Below are 21,088 nucleotides of genomic sequence, written 5' to 3'. Positions count from 1 at the left end.
TAAATTTAGGTTCAAGTAATCATATTACTAAAGAACTCCCACTTAGATAGACATCCCTCTAATCCTCTAAGTGATTACGTGATCCAAATCAACTAAACCATGTCCGATCATCACGTGAGATGGAGTAGTTTCATTGGTGAACATCACTATGTTGATCATATCTACTATATGATTCACGCTCGACCTTTCGGTCTCCATGTTCCGAGGCCATATCTGTATATGCTTGGCTCGTCAAGTATAACCTGAGTATTCCGTGTGTGCAACTGTTTTGCACCCGTTGTATTTGAACGTAGAGCCTATCACACCCGATCATCACGTGGTGTCTCAGCACGAAGAACTTTCGCAACAGTGCATACTCAGGGAGAACACTTCTTGATAATTAGTGAGAGATCATCTTAAAATGCTACCGTCAATCAAAGCAAGATAAGATGCATAAAAGATAAACATCACATGCAATCAATATAAGTGATATGATATGGCCATCATCATCTTGTGCTTGTGATCTCCATCTTCGAAGCACCGTCGTGATCACCATCGTCACCGGCGTGACACCTTGATCACCATCGTAGCATCGTTGTCGTCTCGCCAATCTTATGCTTCCACGACTATCGCTACCACTTAGTGATAAAGTAAAGCATTACAGCGTAATTGCATTGCATACAATAAAGCGATAACCATATGGCTCCTGCCAGTTGCCGATAACTTGGTTACAAAACATGATCATCTCATACAATAAAATTTAGCATCATGTCTTGACCATATCACATCACAACATGCCCTGCAAAAACAAGTTAGACGTCCTCTACTTTGTTGTTGCGAGTTTTCGTGGCTGCTACGGGCTTAAGCAAGAACCAACCTTACCTACGCATCAAAACCACAACGATAGTTTGTCAAGTTGGTGTTGTTTTAACCTTCGCAAGGACCGGGCGTAGCCACACTTGGTTCAACTAAAGTTGGAGAAACTGACACCCGCTAGCCACCTTTGTGCAAAGCACGTCGGGAGAACCGGTCTCGCGTACGCGTACGCGTAATGTCGGTCCGGGCCGCTTCGTCCAACAATACCGCCGAACCAAAGTATGACATGCTGGTAAGCAGTATGACTTATATCGCCCACAACTCATTTGTGTTCTACTCGTGCATATAACATCAACACATAAAACCTAGGCTCGGATGCCACTGTTGGGGAACGTAGTAATTTCAAAAAAAATCCTACGCACACGCAAGATCATGGTGATGCATAGCAACGAGAGGGGAGAGTGTGATCTACGTACCCTTGTAGACCGACAGCGGAAGAGTTAGCACAACGTGGTTGATGTAGTCGTACGTCTTCACGGCCCGACTGATCAAGCACCGAAACTACGCCACCTCTGAGTTTTAGCACACGTTCAGCTCGATGATGATCCCCAGACTCCGATCCAGCAAAGTGTCGGGGAAGAGTTTCATCAGCACGACAGCGTGGTGACGATCTTGATGTTCTACCATCGCAGGGCTTCGCCTAAGCACCGCTACAATATTATCGAGGATTATGGTGGAAGGGGACACCGCACACGGCTAAGAAAACGATCACGTGGATCAACTTGTGTGTCTAGGGGTGCCCCCTGCCCCCGTATATAAAGGAGCAAGGGGAGGAGGCCGGCCGGCCCTATAGGCGCGCCAAGGAGGAGTCCTCCTCCTAGTAGGAGTAGGACTCCTACTAGGAGGGGGAAAGGAAGTGGGGAGGGAGAAGGAAAGGGGGCGCTACCCCCCCCTCTCCTAGTCCAATTCAGACCAGGGGGATGAGGTGCGCGAACCACCCTGGCTGCCCTTGTCTCTCTCCACTAAGGCCCATATGGCCCATTACTTCTCCCGGGGGGGTTCCGGTAACCCTCCGGTACTCCGGTTTTCTCCGAAATCACCCGGAACACTTCCGATGTCCGAATATAGCCGTCCAATATATCAATCTTAATGTCCCGACCATTTCGAGACTCCTTGTTATGTCTGTGATCACATCCGGGACTCCGAACTAACTTCGGTACATCAAAACTCATAAACTCATAATATAACTGTCATCGAAACCTTAAGCGTGCGGACCCTACGAGTTCGAGAACAATGTAGACATGACCGAGACATGTCTCCGGTCAATAACCAATAGCGGAACCTGGATGCTCATATTGGCTCCCACATATTCTACGAAGATCTTTATCGGTCAGACCGCATAACAACATACGTTGTTCCCTTTGTCATCGGTATGTTACTTGCCCAAGATTCGATCGTCGGTATCTCAATACCTAGTTCAATCTCATTACCGGCAAGTCTCTTTACTCGTTTCTTAATACATCATCTCGCAACTAACTCATTAGTTGCAATGGTTGCAAGGCTTATGTGATGTGCATTACCGAGAGGGCCCAGAGATACCTCTCCGACAATTGGAGTGACAAATCCTAATCTTGAAATACGTCAACCCAACATATACCTTTGGATACACCTGTAGAGCTCCTTTATAATCACCCAGTTACGTTGTGACGTTTGGTAGCACACAAAGTGTTCCTCCGGCAAACGGGAGTTGCATAATCTCATATTCATAGGAACATGTATAAGTCATGAAGAAAGCAATAGCAACATACTAAACGATCGGGTGCTAAGCTAATGAAATGGGTCATGTCAATCACATCATTCTCCTAATAAGGTGATCCCATTAATCAAATGACAACACATGTCTATGGTTAGGAAACATAACCATCTTTGATTAACGAGCTAGTCAAGTAGAGGCATACTAGTGACGTTTAGTTTGTCTATGTATTCACACAAGTATTATGTTTTCGGATAATACAATTCTAGCATGAATAATAAACATTTATCATGATATAAGGAAATAAAATAATAACATTATTATTGCCTCTAGGGCATATTTCCTTCAACCGATTGCCAGATTCACGCTCCTAGAGGATGTGAACGACAGTGACATCCTAATGCAGGAGTAGCAGCGACGACGGCTGGTGAGCAGCAACCTGAGGTGCCGGTGTTAAGCGCGGATGGCCAGATCTGTGCGGCGGAGGGCGTGGCCAATGCTAGGATGGAGGTCTTGCTTCCGGCCAACAAGTAGTCGGTAGGCGCAATGGATCCTAAAGCTCCAGGCTGGATCAAAAGGTATGTCGATTTGCAGTGTTACATGCTCATTGTGACTGAAAACTGGACTTATTAGTGTAGGCATAAACATTGTAGGCACTGATAAGAAAAGATATCTTAAACAAGTACTGCACCTTGAGATCTAGATGATTCTGCATTCAGTGTTATGATCTGTAGTTATAACTGATACTACTAAATGGCTCAAATGTACTTGCATCTTTAAAAATCAGTGATTTAGCGAACATTCTGCCAATTGACACATGAAGCAGAGTATAAGAAGTTATAGCATGTTACAGATAAACCAGAGGAATTGGCATGTATATGCGTGTGTTCCTGATTTTGTAGGGTACCTTACAGATTCAGTTGGGATATGTGGTCAAAGATTAGGACACTATTATCAGTGTAGGTTACATTTATAGTTGCTTAATTCATGATGCGATCGTCTCGTCATTTTCATTCTGTGCGTGCAGGGTGAGGATTGGGGTGGAAGCACCTGTGAGGACACCTTGTCCCAGTCAAGCACGAGCTGGCGGAGGTGACGCCGCATATGTTATCCAGGATCCTGCTCGGGGGTTTAGCCATCGGCGACGAGATCCAAAAGATGGCCACGGCGGCAGTGGTGGCGGCAGTTGCCCCGGGTGGTGATGTAGAGGGGAGGTACCAGTAGCAGGTGAGGATACTGTGCAATTTCGCTGTGAATCATTGTTGATTATTTGTCGTACTTCTTGTGTTTTGAAGATTTGACTACACTCTTCTTGATACCCAAAACAAATTCGTTTCATGAATTCAAAAGATACTGAATTTAAATGCCTGGTTTATATTTTGGGAGCTGACTCTTTTTAAAAATTGACATCTGAATGTAAATAAATGCCCTTGATATGTTCGAATTCCTATCATCCATTGTTGCAAATTTCCTCTAACTCAATACATCAGTTTCTTATCTTTTTTTGGTCCACCTTCGCTCATCCTGACATTCATCGCCATCAAATATTTTACATTGTTAGCCTGCTTATTTGTTCGTTTAACAGGCTTGCAATATATTCTACAGTGCTGATAGTGATGGAGGGGTTTGTTTGAGGTGTACTGATGTAGAACCCTCCAAGTTTTCAAGTATTTTAGTTTCCTATTTTTTGCAATTTAGAATGTTCCATGGTACATTTTCTTCTGCAATCTTAGGTGAGCACAAAGATCTCTGAGATTTTCTTCTGTATTTGTTTTGTGCGCATACATAAATGGATGACACTTCTTCTTGGAGCCCCAGGTTGTGGCCAAAAACCCTATTGCTAGCACTTGCAGGAAAGCTCAACAAAAACCAAAAGGTATTTTTCTTTTTCTTCACTTCAACCAAGTCACTCATGTACAATGAGCAGCACTCAAACCACAAAATGATTTGCATCTCATTCATTTTTCCGAATGTTCAATTTATGACCTGGCTTTTTGGTCATGGACATTTCTTCATTACTTACCATTTTCTGATGTTCATGGTAAGGCGCGGCCGTTGGTGGCTTTCTGGTGGTACCTCAAGGAGACCTTCTTCCAAGGTGACCCATTCCATGTGGCGGTGCCGGTGCGTGAGCGAGCTGCTAGACCGCACGTGGCGGCGGCGCTTCGATACTTCTTCCCGTTCCTGGAGTGGGCGCCAGCCTACGGCCTGGGCACCTCAAGTCGGACCTCATCGCCGGTACTTCTTCTGGTTCCTTGAAGTTTGATATCCATGCCCCCCTTGTTAGAGCGGTGGAGAGAGATGCGACATGGAGTGAGGGAATTGTCGGCACCGGCATAAGAGGTTGATCTCCGCCCCGGTTTCCTCTATGATTACATCAAGGATGTATTTTGTTGCTTGTTGGTTCTGTGTGTGGGAGCTCGATGATTGGGGGAGTTTAGATCTGTGGTTTCATTCTCAAATTCTATCCGTATGGATTGAGATAGAGATGAGAAGGTAGGTCCCTTGTTCATGTAGGTTTTCTCTGTACCACTAAATGTTTTTTTGATTTTTTCCATGTAGGTTCTCTCTGATTTTGCATTAGTCTATACGTTCTTAGTCTTCATTCTTTTATTTTCAGTTTATGAGATTTTAGTATTTGATTCACTTATTCTAGGTTTGGCAGGTATTCAGTATATCTGTTCTTATTATTCAATTTTTTATTTCTCAGATTAGGATTTTAGTACCTTTTCTTTTATTAGTCATCAGTTTTCTTCTTTATTCAATCATATTCAGCCTTAGTTCTTGTTCAGTCTTTCTTTAACTTCTTTTGTCCTTAGTCTCCAGTTTTCCTCTTTCTTCAGTCATATTCAGTCACACTTTGTTCAGTCTTTCATTATCTACTTCAGTCTGTAGTACTCCTTGTGCATATATACTTTGTTTTGCTCATTCTTCTTTCTTAGCTTTGTTCTCTCATTTTGTATCGGCACAACCAATAATTCACAAGATCATCTAATCCACATAGGCAAAGGAAGATTTTTCGTAGTAAAATTCAGTATAGTGGAGGGAAAGGAAGGTTTTTCGTTGTAAAATTCACTACACTAGAGGGAAAAAGTTTCAATGTTATTATCTAATTGTTTCATGGTTTTCTTAGTCATGACTTTCTTTTCTCTACCAGCTTTAGGGGAGGTCCATCTAATTTGACTTTGCCCTGGGCTGTCTGCAGGTGGGCTAAACAACCAGATTTGGTGGATTAGTTGGACTTGTAAATATTTTTTTTCTGATCCCAACACACTTTATATAGAGAAATAGTATTTCTTCATATTGTTACTTTTTTGTTTGCTTTTGTGCTTATTGCTCATAATGTTAAATGTTTGTTAGGCTGCCAACATATATTATTAGCACATTGTAGTTCTTTTCAGTAAATCTTCAATATCTTCTTTCTCTGGTCACCTTCAGTGCACATGTTTCTTCATTATTTCAGTAACTACCTTCTCATTGTTCCGCCTTCATTTCTCAAATCCATGCTTATCAGTTATCCCTCTGTATGCATCAGTGATCAATATTTCTCTTCAGCCTCATTATTTCTTTTCGAGAGTACGCCAAAGGCTTACCTTAGCTTTATAGAAGGAAGGAATAATATTTACAAGTCAGCCTCATTATTTCATTAAGTCCCTGCTCTACCCAGCCTTCATAAATTCAATATGCCCCTGCGCATTATGTATAGACTTTTTTGAGCATTCTTATTTTTTATCTTTTTGTTTCACCAGGAGGTTTTATTACTAACCAGATGAATTTTCTTCTCCCACTTCTTCAAGGAAGAACAAGGTTCCAACTTCATTTTAGCGCACGTTGTTTCAGATGTGTTATGTAATAGTACTACATAGAAGAGTTTTTTGCTTCAAGAAGTGTTATGTTATTACTATGTATTTTCTGAAAATAGGTCGTTCTGTTCTGTTTTTTTTTCACTAGACATGATGCTATTTGTGCTTCTTTAGCAGTGACACCATAGTCAGTTTGCATTTTCTGTCTTTTAGCTACCCTAAGCCTTTGATTTGTTTGTACCATTAGGCTGTAGGGAAATATTACTATATGTAACATGTATTTTCTTTTGTTCTTATAAGATGTTGTTTCTCATTTCTGAAATTTATTTCTTGATGTAGCTTCATTCGGATTTATGTGAATATAAGCGTAAGAGATCCACTGGGAATGATACAAAATAATTTCAGACGTGAGTATCCGGATCGCATTGCTACTGGTTGTCTCTTGCGATTGCGTACAGCAGGCTTTTGACAAAGCCAAGTCATCGCCTCATGAGGATGCTTTTGGATTAACTGTAGTGCATTGTACCGTTTTATGCTCCATGCGAGAGTTGTACATATCCTCATTAGATGTATCCCTGCCTATGATGGTTCTAAACTCAAATATTATAGTATCTGTATATTTGATCAATGTGGTACTATTATATCCTAATGTTATAACATATATGCCCGTATTGATATACATGAGTGAGGTTAAGGACAAAACATGGCAGCCCAATGTGTTGAAACAAGATAAGTGCGCATAGGCCTGCCTCAGGCGGCGCCACCAGGTGGCGCCCCAACCTCTAGTGAGTTGTTATTTGATCAATGGGATCACATCATTAGGAGAATGATGTGATTGACTTGACCCATTCCGTTAGCTTATCACTTGATCGTTTTAGTTTACTGCTGTCGGTGTCAAAACCGGGGATCTCGGGTAGGGGGTCCCGAACTGTGCGTCTAGGCCGGATGGTAACATGAGGCAGGGAACACGATGTTTTACCCAGGTTCGGGCCCTCTTGATGGAGGTAAAACCCTACGTCCTGCTTGATTAATATTGATGATATGGGTAGTACAAGAGTAGATCTACCACGAGATCAAGGAGGCTAAACCCTAGAAGCTAGCCTATGGTATGATTGTTGTATATGGAGTTGATTGCCTACGGGCTACAACCCCCCGGTTTATATAGACACCGGATAGGGTTAGGGTTACATGGAGTCGGTTACAATGGTAGGAGATCTTGAATATCCGCATCGCCAAGCTTGCCTTCCACGCCAAGGAAAGTCCCATCCGGACATGGGACGAAGTCTTCAATCTTGTATCTTCATAGTCCAGGAGTCCGGCTGAAGGTATAGTCCGGCTACCCGAACACCCCCTAATCCAGGACTCCCTCAGTAGCCCCTGAACCAGGCTTCAATGACGACGAGTCCGGCACGCAAATTGTCTTCGGCATTGCAAGGCGGGTTCCTCCTCCAAGTCCTTCGTAGAAGATTGTAAACACCAAGAGTAGTGTCCGGCTCTGCAAAATAAGCTTCCACATATTGCCATAGAGAGAATAATATTAACACAAATTAAATCTGCTAACGTATTCCGCAGTGCATCAACACACTACAGCCAAGTCCTTCACTCAAATCGTTTTCACTTTTCCACCTCAGCGTGTTTTGCGAGGCGGTTTCCTTGGCACGTCTTGTCAAAGCAAAGATCGTGTACCCCCCCTTTTACGGGATTCTCATCAATACGGATGTGGGTAACCCAACCGCGCCACTTATCATGGCGCTTGGGAGGCAAGCGAGTTTTACTAGGCAGGTAGGGACGCACAACCGCATCCGCCCATATAAGGGGACAAGGATCCACCTTTTTACCTACGCCTTCTTCCTCCTTTGCCTATCCATCTCCTGCGCACCCGAGCTCCAGTGCCCAAGCCCGCACTTGCCACCTCAACCTTCTCTAGCAATGTCCGGAGCGGGAGGCAAGTGGATGGTCTCCTCCGTCACGGAGGGCAAAATCAAGAAGCTAAGGAAGGCCGGATACCTGTCCAAGGACATCGCGCACCGGCTTCCCGAAGAGGGGCAGCTTCTCCCCACCCCAAGGCCCCATGAGAGGGTAGTATTTCTCCCCCACTTCCTCCGCGGACTGGGTTTTCCACTCCACCCATTTGTCCGGGGGCTCATGTTCTACTACGGCCTGGATTTCCACGATCTGGCTCCGAACTTCATCCTCAACATCTCGGCGTTTATCATCGTGTGCGAGGCTTTTCTTCGCGTCCGCCCCCATTTCAGCCTCTGGCTCAAGACCTTCAACGTCAAGCCCAAGGTGGTGCGTGGCAGCCAGGCGGAGTGCGGAGGCGCCATGGTGGGCAAGATGGCCAACGTCCTATGGTTCGAGGGCTCTTTCGTGGAGACCCTAAAGGGATGGCAATCGGGGTGGTTTTATATCACCGAGCCGCGCGATCCAGAATGGACCGCAGCCCCCGAGTTCCGATCCGGACCCCCCGCGCGGCTTATGTCCTGGAAAGAGATGGGCCTGTCGTGGGGTGACGAAAAAGAGGTGACCGGATTGCAAACATGCATCCAGTCCCTGGTGAACAAGCCAGTCCGGCTTGTTGATATAATCCAGGTTATGCTCGTCCGCCGGATCCTCCCGTGCCAACAACGGGATTTTAATCTGTGGGAGTTCGACCCGGCGCAGCATCAAACCCTCAGCAGGCTCTTCGACACAACGTACGAAGACGCCTGGAAGATGCTATTCAAGGGCGCCGAGGCTCCCGTATCCGCTTCCGAGGACCGCGGATACAGCTCGCAGCGTCACGCTGGCAAGGTAAGCCATCTACACCTTTTACAGGATGTTAAGCTTTTTTCATAGTTTGACTCTATGCGGGATCTAAACTCCCTTACCTTTGACAGGCTTGGCGGGCGATATCCGGACCGATTAACTGTCCGGCTCCACTGCCCGAAGACCCAGCCCCAGCTTTACTAGTGAAGCTGCTGGTTCCGGCGCCTTATGTGGTGCCGGAGAAGAAGGCCAAGAAGAAGAAGACCACGGGGACTCGAAAGAGTGTCCGCAAAGTGGTGGTGTCGGACTCGTCATCTGACGAGTCCGAGACGCCCTCCTCCCATGAAAACGAGGAGGAGGAAGAAGAAAACTCTCCCCCCCCATCGGAGGGAGGAGAGAAGAGGAAGGCCGCCCCAACGGGGGAGGACGAGGGGTCTAGGAAAAGGAAGACCCATCCGCCGGACTACGCCCCCAACACCGAAGAGGGCAAAGAGGGGTGGCCAAACAGGGCCAAGCGTCCGGCGAAATCGTAAGTTCGGATATCAGAGTAACTCATGATGTTCCTTTGTTGCACAGCTTTCCCTAATGTTGAATGTAATTATGCAGTCTGCCCCGGGCCGAATTCGACGAATCGTCGGGCGGCTCCCTGGACTCATCGGACGTGAACTCAGTTCCGCTCGCTGTCTCCCCCCGCACTGCAGACGACGCCGAAGTGGCGTCGTGACAAGCTCCGGGGCAGGAGGAGGTGGTCCCGGAGGAGCCGCAAGGCAACCTCCCGGACTCCAGGAGTGAAGGGGATAAGGCTCCCCGGGGCTCTTAGTCCGAATTTATGCCGGACACCGCGCCAGAATCTTCCACAGTTCCGGACCGCGGTAGGCGAACTCCTTCCAAGAGGAGCAAGCCTTCTGAGCCGGCGGCCTCTGCCCAACCGGAGGTGCCGGACAATCTGCTGGAGGTGCTTGACGACGCCTCCATCGACGAGGGGCACTGTACTATTATGAGTACGGTGATCCAGAAGGTTCAGTCCGCCAAGAGCGGACTGACTGAAGCTTGCGCTAGCCTTCTAACAGGCTTCGAGGTAAGTAAAAATATGTAAAAATATTACCGCATAGACAGTAGCCCCTGATGCTCTGTTTGGCGTTCGGAAAGAAAAGCCGAATAGAGGATCTAAATATCGCAGGAGTCTAACAAAAAAGAGTCAATATGCGTATGCAGGCTTCGCTGCTATCCACCGCCGCACTGACTGCGGAGGTGGGTGTCCTGAAGCAGGACCTCGAGCGGACCGAGCAAGAGCTCGGCCTTGCCAAGCGGTGGCTCAAGGAGGAAGAAGGTAAGAAATACCTTACATAAAAAGTGCCTATAGAAAGGCTTGATTGCAAAAAGAGTAATAGGATTGTACTACTTATTGTAGGGGCCACGACTGAGGTGGCGACCCTTAAGCAGGTGCTCTCTGCGGCCTAAAAGAAAACGGCCGCGGAGCGCACCGAGCGAGACAGACTTGGGGCTCAGGTCGGCGAGGTGCGGCAAGAGCTTCAGGCTCTCATGAAAAAACATGAGAGTTTGGAGCTGGAGTCGAAGGCGCAAGCATCCGAGCTTGCAACGGCCCTAGAGGCTGCCACGTCTGCCAAGGCCGAAGCCCAAAAGGCCCTCTGAGAGTTGGAGGAGATGAGGAAGATAGTAGCGGGTAAGGCATTCTTTATGCAAAGCAAAAATATAAAAGTGAACTACCTGTTACTTACCCGAATCCAGAGCTCTCCAGGGGCATTCGCAGATCTTCCCCGCAGCGTATCCGATGTCGTCGCATTCTACCGAGCTGAAGAGGGCAGCTCGACGGAGAAGGTGTTCTGGTCTCAGTATTCTGAGGCCGGACACCCTGTGCCCTTGAGCGACCAGCTGAAACAGCTGGTCGAGCTCCACAAGGCGGCCGAGCAGGCCATGAAGGGCTTCATAGTTCGGCTGTGGCCCAGAGAGGCCCTGCCTGGGAGCTATTTCAGGCTAGTGCGGCGGCTGGTGGAGGCCTGTCCGAGGCTTGAGGTCATCAAGCGCTCCGTCTGCATCGAAGGTGCCCGTCGGGCCCTTGCCCGTGCAAAGGTGCACTGGGGTAAGCTGGACGGTGAGAAGCTTGTGAAGGACGGGCCGCCGCCGGGGAAGGAGAATCGCAAGCCCGAGAACTACTACAAGGATGTTCTTGCAGGTGCCCGCCTTGTGGCGGATGAATGTACCAAGGATGTGATATTTGAATGAACTCGCTCGTGTTTATCCTGTGTGCTGAAAACTTGTTCATATGCGCTAAGCAATGCTTATTGAATTTAAAATATTACTTTCTTTGCGGCCGTTTATCAAAAATTGAGAGATGGCCAGTCGTCGGCTTCTGCCCCCGTGCCACTAGTGCTGGGATGTTCGGGATAAACCTGAGCGCTCTTTTTCCCATAGTTGGGTCTTCCGAGGGAGGTGCTCAGCACAACGAACCAGGCAATCGGACTATAATGCTTGAACACTCTCACTTAGCCATAGAACTCTATAATTTTAAATTTCGGCGAAGCCCCTAGTTCGGAAGACCGAGTTCGGGGCGCTATCCACGCCTTGGCCGGACAAAGCCAGCTCCTCGCTCGAAGCAGCATAAGCCTTTAGGGACTCGAAAAACCTCTCGAACAGCGACCGATCTCTCGCCACATCATGACAGTCAGTTTTAGCTTTCTCCACTGAGGTGCTTAACCCAGCTGAACCGGGGCACAATCGCAGTGGTTCTCCTAGTGCTACCTTAGCCGATAGAGCGGAACGTAAGGCACCAAAACATAGGAGCCGGGCAAACCCAACTATTGACCCAAATCATGATTTGGAGCCGATGCATATAGTGCTATAAGTTCGGGGTGCCGCACTTGTGAAAGTGTACGGACTTCTCACACCACTATGAGGGATACTGAAGCCCCTGGCGTGTTTGCCGTACCATGGTGTACGGGTGCAATCATGTCATTTAATAAACATAAATGTGAAAAGAAGACAATGCAAAAAATAGACAAGAAGCTAAGCATTGTTTATAGAGAGGCTATTTATCAAAGCCGAACGATACAAATAGTGCGGTAAGCAAAAGATATTGGACTATTTAGTATGTCCTGACCAGGGGCACGCTACGGAATTGCATTTAAAACAGGTATACCGCTCATAACAGAGACCACCTGGGAGTTCCATAATGCGGCATGGCTTGTCTGCCTCCCTGGATCTTGCATCGTTTGTGCGGCAGTCGAATTGCCGAACAGGTCATCCGAAGTATGGAGTCCTGAAAGTAAGAAAAAATTAAAAAAAAAAGAATCCGGCAGCCCCTAGTACGTTTTAAGCCGTATTTTGGGCGTGCCGTTATTGTGCCCCTTCCCCTATGCCCATGGTATTTCAAGGGCGTAGTTATGTACGCGAGGTACTGGTTTCGCTATGTCGCGAAACCTGGGGTTGGGGCCGCATTGCTACGCTTGCTCAGAGTGGGCCAGGCGGTCCTCCTGTGGGTTACTCCGGGCGCGCTTGGCAGTGTCTGGCTTTTTAATGGCCGGACTGGAGAATTGCCTGAGAAGGCTACTTTGTACCTCCACTGCGAGAGCCGCCGTATGCTCCTCCGTATGGAGGGAGCGTTCGGTTTTCCGTTGACCGTAATTACTCCTCGAGGGCCTGGCATCTTGAGCTTGAGATATGCGTAGTGCGGCACCGCATTGAACTTTGCGAATGCGGTTCGTCTGAGCAGGGCGTGATAGCCACTGCGAAACGGGACTATATCGAAGATTAACTCTTCGCTTCGGAAATTGTCCGGGGATCCGAAGACCACGTCAAGTGTTACTGAGCCTGTACAGTTGGCTTCTACACCTGGTATAACGCCTTTAAAGGTCGTTCTTGTGGGCTTAATCCTTGAGGGATCTATGCCCATTTTCCGCACTGTATCCTGATAAAGCAGGTTCAGGCTACTGCCGCCGTCCATGAGGACTCTTGTGAGATGAAATCCGTCGATGATTGGGTCGAGAACCAATGCGGCGAAGCCGCCATGACGGATGCTAGTGGGATGGTCCCTTCGATCAAAGGTGATCGGGCAGGAGGACCATGGGTTGAACTTTGGGGCGACTGGCTCCATCGCGTATACGTCCCGTAGCGCACGCTTCCGCTCCCGCTTGGGAATGTGGGTTGCGTATATCATGTTCACCGTCCGCACTTGTGGGGGAAAGCCCTTCTGTCCATTGTTGTTCGGCGGCTTGGGCTCCTCGTCGTCGCTGTGCAGCCCATTGTCTCTATTTTCGGCCCTTAACTTGCCTGCCTGCTTGAACACCCAACAATCCTTGTTAGTGTGATTGGCTGGCCTTTCGGGGGTGCCATGTATTTGGCACAAGCGATCGAGTATTCGGTCCAAACTGGACGGGCCCTGAGTATTCTTTTTGAATGGCTTTTTCCGCTGACCGGATTTATAGACTTTGAATCCGGCATTGACTGTCGTGTCTTCATTGCTGTCGCTGCTAACGCGGCATTTTTGCTTATTCCGACTTGTCCTACCACTTTTGTCATTGGTATCCGAATTACAAGGGTTCTTTGATAAGTTGTTACTGCGAGCTAGCCAGCTGTCTTCTCCCGCGCAAAAGCGGGTCATGAGTGTCGTGAGGGCTGCCATGGATTTCGGCTTTTCCTGTCCCAGGTGCCGGGCAAGCCACTCGTCGCAGATGTTATGCTTGAAGGCTGTTAGGGCCTCTGCGTCCGGACAGTCGACTATCTGGTTTTTCTTTGTTAGGAACCGTGTCCAGAATTGTCTGGCCGATTCCTCTGGCTGCTGAATTATGTGGCTTAAGTCGTCGGCATCCGGTGCTCGCACGTAAGTGCCCTGGAAGTTGTCGAGGAATGCGGCTTCCAGGTCCTCCCAAGAACCGATTGAGTCTACTGGCAAGCTGTTAAGCCAATGCCGGGCCGGTCCTTTAAGTTTGAGCGGGAGGTATTTGATGGCGTGTAGATCATCGCCGCGTGCCATGTGGATGTGAAGGAGATAATCCTCGATCCATACCGCTGGATCTGTTGTGCCATCGTATGATTCGATGTTTACCGGTTTGAAACCCTCTGGGATTTTATGATCCATTACTTCATTCGTGAAGCATAGCCGGTGTGCGGCGCCTTTGTATTGGGCTATATCACGACGTAGCTCGGAAGAGCTATGTCTGTTGTGTTCGGCCCGGCCGGATTTGTTGTATCCGGAGTGAAGATCATTGTCACATGCCGTAGGGCGCCTGCGTGATCCGTAGATCGATCTTGTTTGTCTTGCCTTGTCCTCCAGTATGTCTCGCAGGTCGGGCGCATTTTCCCGTGCCTTAGTTGAGCGGCGTCGGGGCATGGCTTGGGTGGAGGGCCGAGAGGCCTCTCTGTCGCGGCCGCGAGGTGGCCGGTCTGCCATGTCATGCGCTGGTGATGTAGGTGCTTCCTCCTCTGATCGGGGTAGCGGCCTGCACTTCGGGTAACTCTTGGAGGGCCGTTCGAGTTCATACTCTTCGGCCGCAAGGACTTCAGTCCATCTGTCAGCTAGCAAATCTTGGGAAGCTCTAAGCTGTTGCTGCTTTTTCTTGAGGCTGCTTGCCGTGGCTAAAAGCCTGCGTTTAAAACGCTCTAGTTCGGCGGGGTCTGATGGAATGATGAATTCGTCGTCATCGAGGCTTGCCTCGTCTTCAGAGGGAGGCATATAGTTATCATCCTCGACCTCTCGGTCTGCCGCTCTCTCATGAGGGCTGGCTTCTCCATCTTCCTGTGCCAAATCTTGCTGAGGTGGGTGTTCTTCGGCGCTATCCGGGGTAGTATTATCTCCCGTGCCGGAATCACCGTTTTTGCTTTGGCGGGATTTAGAGCGGCGCCGCTGACGCCGGCGCTTTGGCTGTTTCTTGGGGGCGTCATCCCCCACTGTTCCATCGCCATCTCCATCTTTTGGAGTATCCACCATATATATGTCATATGACGAGGTGGCCTTCCAGCGCCCTACAGGTGCTGGTTCCTGTTCGTCTCCTACATCGTCGTCCATGCCGTCGATGTCTTCGGAGCCGAAGTCAAGCATGTCGGTTAGATCGTCGACAGTGGCTACAAAGTGGGTGGTGGGTGGGGTTTGAATTTCCTCATCGTCCGTATCCCACCCTCGCTGACCGTAGTCCGGCCAGGGCTCTCCTGATAAAGAGAGAGACTTAAGAGAATTCAGGATGTCGCAAAAAGGCGAATGCTGAAAGATGTCTGCGGCGGTGAACTCCATTATCGTCGCCCAATCGGATTCGATTGGCAGGGGCGCGGGGGGTTCGGAGTCCGGGGAGGAGTCCGGATCCTCGGAGTCACGGGTCGTGCAGAGTGCGGGGCTAGCGTTTGGCTCGATCGCTTTTGGGATCGCAGCCCCCAAGGTGACATCCAACCGCTCATCCTCGATTGCGCAATAGGCTCCGAGTTAGGGGTCGGAACCGATGCGTGTGCGGCCTCCAGGACACTGTCCGGGGGCAGAGCTAGATCATGCCCCTCGAGATAGTGCGGCGCGCTTGGCCGTGGCTCGAGTCCGTCGAAGATCAAGTCTCCACGGATGTCAGCCGTGTAGTTTAAGCTTCCAAACCTGACTTGATGGCCAGGGGCGTAGCTTTCGATCAGCTCCAGGTGGCCGAGCGAATTGGCCCGCAGAGCGAAGCCACCGAAGACGAAGATCTGTCCGGGGAGAAAAGTCTCACCCTGGACCGCATCGTTGTTGATGATCAAAGGAGCCATCGGGCCTACAAGCGACGACACAGAGGAACTCTCAATGAAAGCACCAATGTCGGTGTCAAAACCGGCAGATCTCGGGTAGGGGGTCCCGAACTGTGCGTCTAGGCCGGATGGTAACAGGAGGCAGGGAACATGATGTTTTACCCAGGTTCGGGCCCTCTTGATGGAGGTAAAACCCTATGTCCTGCTTGATTAATATTGATGATATGGGTAGTACAAGAGTAGATCTACCACGAGATCAAGGAGGCTAAACCCTAGAAGCTAGCCTATGGTATGATTGTTGTATATGGAGTTGATTGCCTACGGGCTACAACCCCTCGGTTTATATAGACACCGGATAGGGTTAGGGTTACATGGAGTCTGTTACAATGGTAGGAGATCTTGAATATCCGCATCGCCAAGCTTGCCTTCCACGCCAAGGAAAGTCCCATCCGGACACGGGACGAAGTCTTCAATCTTGTATCTTCATAGTCCAGGAGTCCGGCTGAAGGTATAGTCCGGCTACCCGAACACCCCCTAATCCAGGACTCCCTCAACTGCTATTGCTTTCTTCATGACTTATACATGTTCTTATGACTATAAGATTATGCAACTCCCGATTACCGGAGGAACACTTTGTGTGCTACCAAACATCACAACATAACTGGGTGATCATAAAGGTGCCCTATAGGTGTCTCCAATGGTACTTGTTGAGTTGGCATAGATCAAGATTAGGATTTGTCACTCCAATTGTCGGAGAGGTATCTCTGGGCCCTCTCGGTAATGCACATCACAATAAGCCTTGCAAGCAATGTGGCTAATGAGTTAGTTGTGGGATGTTGCATTACGGAACAAGTAAAGAGGCTCGCTAGGAACGAGATTGAACTAGGTATTGAGATACCGACGATCGAATCTCGGGCAAGTAACATACCGATGACAAAGGGAACAACGTATGTTGTTATGCGGTTTGACCGATTAAGATCTTCGTAGAATATGTAGGAACTAATATGAGCATCCAGGTTCCGCTATTGGTTATTGACCGGAGACGTGTCTCGGTCATGTCTACATAGTTCTCGAACCCGTAGGGTCCACATGCTTAAAGTTCTGTGACGATCGGTATTATGAGTTTTTGTGTTTTGATGTACCGAAGGTAGTTCAGAGTCCCGGATATGATCACGGACATGACGAGGAGTCTCTAAATGGTCGAGTCGTAAAGATCGATATATTGGATGACTATGTTCGGATACCGGAAAGGTTTCGGACATTTACCGGAGTACCGGGGGTTACCGGAACCCCCTGGGGAGTATATTGGGCCTAATGGGCCTTAGTGGGAGAAGAGGAGGGGCGGTCAAGGGCAGCCGCGCGCCCCCTCCCCCTCTAGTCCGAATTGGGCAAGGAGGGGGGCGGCGCCCCCCTTTCCTTCTCTCTTCTCTCCCTTCCTTCTCCTCTCCTACTTCAACTAGGAAAAGAGGGAGTCCTACTCCCGATGGGAGTAGGACTCCCCCCTTGGCGCGCCCTCCTCCTTGGTCGGCCGCCTCCCCCTAGCTCCTTTATATACGGGGGCAGGGGGCACCCCATAGACACAACAATTGATCTGTTGATCTTTTAGCCGTGTGCGGTGCCCCCTCCACCATAATCCACCTCAGTTATATCGTAGCGGTGCTTAGGTGAAGCCCTGCGATGTTAGCTTCATCAACATCGTCACCACGTCGTCGTGCTGACGAACCTCTTCCCCGAGCTCTACTGGATCGTGAGTTCGCGGGACGTCACCGAGCTGAACGTGTGCTGAACGCGGAGGTGCCGTATGTTCGGTACTGAGGATCCGTCGATCGTGAAGACGTACGACTACATCAACCGCGTTATCATAACGCTTCCGCTTAACGGTCTACGAGGGTACGTGGACGACACTCTACCCTCTCGTTGCTATGCATCACCATGATCTTGCGTGTGCGTAGGAATTTTTTTGAAATTACTGTTGTCAGTGTCAAAACCGGCAGATCTCGGGTAGGGGGTCCCAAACTGTGCGTCTAAGGCGGATGGTAACAGGAGGTGGGGTCACGATGTTTACCCAGGTTCGGACCGTCTTGATGGAGGTAATACCCTGCGTCTTGCTTGATTGATATTGATGATATGAGTATTACAAGAGTTGATCTACCACGAGATCGTAGAGGCTAAACCCTAGAAGCTAGCATATGGTATGATTGTTGTTGTCCTACGGACTAAATCCTCCGGTTTATATAGACACCGGAGGGGGCTACGGTTACAGAGTCAGTTACAAGGGAGGAGATCTACATATCCATATTGCCAAGCTTGCCTTCCATGCCAAGGAGAGTCCCATCCGGACACGGGACGAAGTCTTCAATATTGTATCTTCATAGTCCAACAGTCCGGCCAAAGGATATAGTCCGGCTGTCCGGAGACCCCCTAATCCAGGACTCCCTCAGTAGCCCCTGAACCAGGCTTCAATGACGATGAGTCCGGCGTGCAGATTTGTCTTCGGCATTGCAAGGCAGGTTCTTCCTCCAAATACTCCATAGAAGATTCTGAACACAAGGATAGTGTCCGGCTCTGCAAAACAAGTTCCACATACAACCGTAGAGAGAATAATATTTCCACAAATCTAATCTGCTGGCACGTTTGACGGCATGACATCATACCACGGCTCGGTCATTATTCGAACCGTTCTTCTCAACCAGCACTGCACATATCGCGAGGCGGTTTTCTTGACACGTCTTATCGAAGCAGAGATCGTGTCCCCTTATCACGGGATTCTCATCAATACGAACGTGGGTAACCCAACTGCGCCATCAATTACGGCGCTCGGGGAATAAATAATTTTACCAGGTAAGTGGGGAGGCGCATCGCCTCTTTCGCCCTTATAAAGGGAGAAAGATTCACCCTTTTTACCCACGCCTTCTTCCTCCTTGCTTATCCATTCTCGCGCACTCGAGCTCCAGTGCCAAGTTCATGTCTTTCTCCTTGTACCACTCCAAACATGTCCGGAGCGGGAGGCAAGTGGATGGTCTCCTCCGTCATGGAGGAGAACATCGCAAAGCTACGGGAAGCCGGATATCTGGCCGCGGACATCGCGCACCAGCTGCCGGATGTGGGGCAGATCATCCCTATGCCCGCACCCCATGAGAGGGTAGTTTTCCTTACCCACTTTGTCCGCGGACTAGGATTTTCGCTTCATCCGTTTGTCCGCGGGCTCATGTTCTACTACGGGCTAGATTTTCATGATCTGGCCCCAATTTTATCCTCAACATCTCGGAATTTATCATCGTATGCGAGGCCTTCCTCCGCATCAGACCCCACTTCGGCCTCTGGCTGAAGACCTTCACTATTAAACCGATGGTGGTGGTCGGCCAGCAAGCAGAGTGCGGAGACGCCATGGTGGGAAAAATGTCTAACGTCACCTGGCTCGAAGGCTCCTATGTGGATACCATAAAGGGGTGGCAATCGGGGTGGTTCTACATCACCGAGCCGCGCGACACCAACTGGGTGGCGGCCCCCGAATTTCGATCCGGAATCCCCACGCGGCTCACCTCCTGGAAAGAAAAGGGCATGTCACGGGGTTCCCCGGTAGAGCTGACCGGACTCCAGACCTGCATCAAGAACATGATGAGCAAGAAAATCAAGCTCGTCAACATGGTCCAGGTCATGCTCTTCCACCGGATTCTCCCGTGTCAACACGAGTATTCAATTTGTGGGAGTTCGACCCGGCCAAGCACCAGACGCTGCAAGAGCTCTTCAACACAACGCACAAGGACGTCTGGAAGGTGCTGTTCAAGGGCGCCGAGGTACCTCCTCCCCTTACCGAGGACCACGGACTCAGCGCAAAGCGCCATGCCAATCCAGTAAGTTTTGATATCTCGCAGGATATTTATTTGCCCCAGTTTAATCATGTGCGGGATCTAAGCTTCCATGCCATTAACAGGATTGGGTAAAGACAGCGGAGCAGATTGATTGCCAGCCCCCTGCCTGAAGATCCTGCAGATGCTCTCCTAACAGAGATGCTGGTTCCGACGCCTTACGAGGTGCCGGTGAAGAAGGCCAAGAAGAAGGCCGCGGGACCCGAAAGGGTCTCCGGCGCAAGGTTATATCAGACTCATCGTCCGATAACTCCGACGCGCCCTCCTCCCACGAAAACAAGGAGGAGGAAGAGGAAAGTTCTCCCCCCAGCCAGGGGAGACAAGAAAAGGAAGGCCGCCCCAACCGGGGAGGCCGAAGGGTCCAAGAAGGGAAGGACCATCCTTCCGGACTGCACCACGACGGCCGCCCACAGCGACGACGAGTGGTTACCCAGGGACAAGCCCCTGGCGAAGTCGTAAGTATCCGGATACCGTAGTAATTCATGGTATGTTTTATTGCACTGCTTCTCCTTACGCCGAATATGATTATGCAGTCCGTCCCGAGCCCGTATCGACGTATCTTCGTCGGACGGTTCTTTGGACTCGTCGGATATGAATAGCGATTCACTTCCGACCGCCTCCACCCCTTGCCCTACGGACAGCGTCGAGGTGTTGTCTCAAAAGGCACCGAGCCGAGGGGAGGTAGTCCTGGGGGCGCCTCAAGGCGACCTTCCGGACCCTGGGCGCAAAGGGAGCAAGACTCCCACGGGCTCCAAGTTCGGCCCCCAGCCGAACACTGCACCGGAACCTTCGGTGGTTCTGGACTCTGGCAGGTGACCTCCCATTAAGGGGGGCAAGCCGGCCGTGCCGGTGGCCTCTGTCCATCCAGAGGCACCGGACAACTTGCTGGAAGCGCTTCACGGTGCTTCCATCGACGAAGAGCACCGCACTATCATGAGTGCAGTGATCGACAAAGTTCAGTCCACCAAAAACGGACTAACCGAAGCCTGTGCTAGCCTCCTAACAGGCTTTCAGGTAAGCAATCAAAATATAGGAAAATATTACCGCATAGACAGTAGCCCCTGATGCTCTGTTTGGCGTTCGCAAAGAAAGGCCGAATAGAGGATCAAATAATGACTCAGGAGTCTAATAATAATATGTCTAAGTGCATATGCATGCTTCACTGCTGGTCGCTGCCGCACGTACTGCGGAGGTCGCTGCACTGAAGCAGGACCTTGAGTGGTCCGAGGACGAGCTCGGCCTTACCAAGAGGCAGCTCGAGGAGAGCAAAGCTAAGCAATACCTTGTCTATATATTAAAAAGAAATTTGGTTGTAAAATAATAGGATCATCATGAATTTTCCAGGGGCCACAACTTAGGTGGCGACCCTGAAGAAGGCGCTATCCGAGGCCGAAGACAAAGCG

General features: G+C 49.5%; 1 long non-coding RNA gene across 2 annotated transcripts; it reads left to right on the top strand.

Annotated features, from left to right (window-relative positions):
- Positions 1-2,919: 2,919 nt before the first annotated feature.
- On the top strand, positions 2,920-7,034 carry LOC125548466. 2 transcript variants are annotated; one of them, XR_007301094.1, is made up of 5 exons: positions 2,920-3,126; positions 3,576-3,775; positions 4,367-4,424; positions 4,595-6,355; positions 6,691-7,034. It is a non-coding gene; the product is annotated as an uncharacterized LOC125548466 (long non-coding RNA). The 2 variants fall into 2 exon arrangements; XR_007301093.1 differs by having other exon boundaries at positions 4,595-7,034.
- Positions 7,035-21,088: the final 14,054 nt, after the last annotated feature.

The sequence above is a fragment of the Triticum urartu genome, chromosome 3 (assembly GCF_003073215.2).
Source record: "Triticum urartu cultivar G1812 chromosome 3, Tu2.1, whole genome shotgun sequence".
NCBI classification, from domain to species: domain Eukaryota; kingdom Viridiplantae; phylum Streptophyta; class Magnoliopsida; order Poales; family Poaceae; genus Triticum; species Triticum urartu.
The sequence above is the reverse complement of the archived record's forward strand: the minus strand, read 5'-3'. Positions and strand labels throughout refer to the sequence as shown.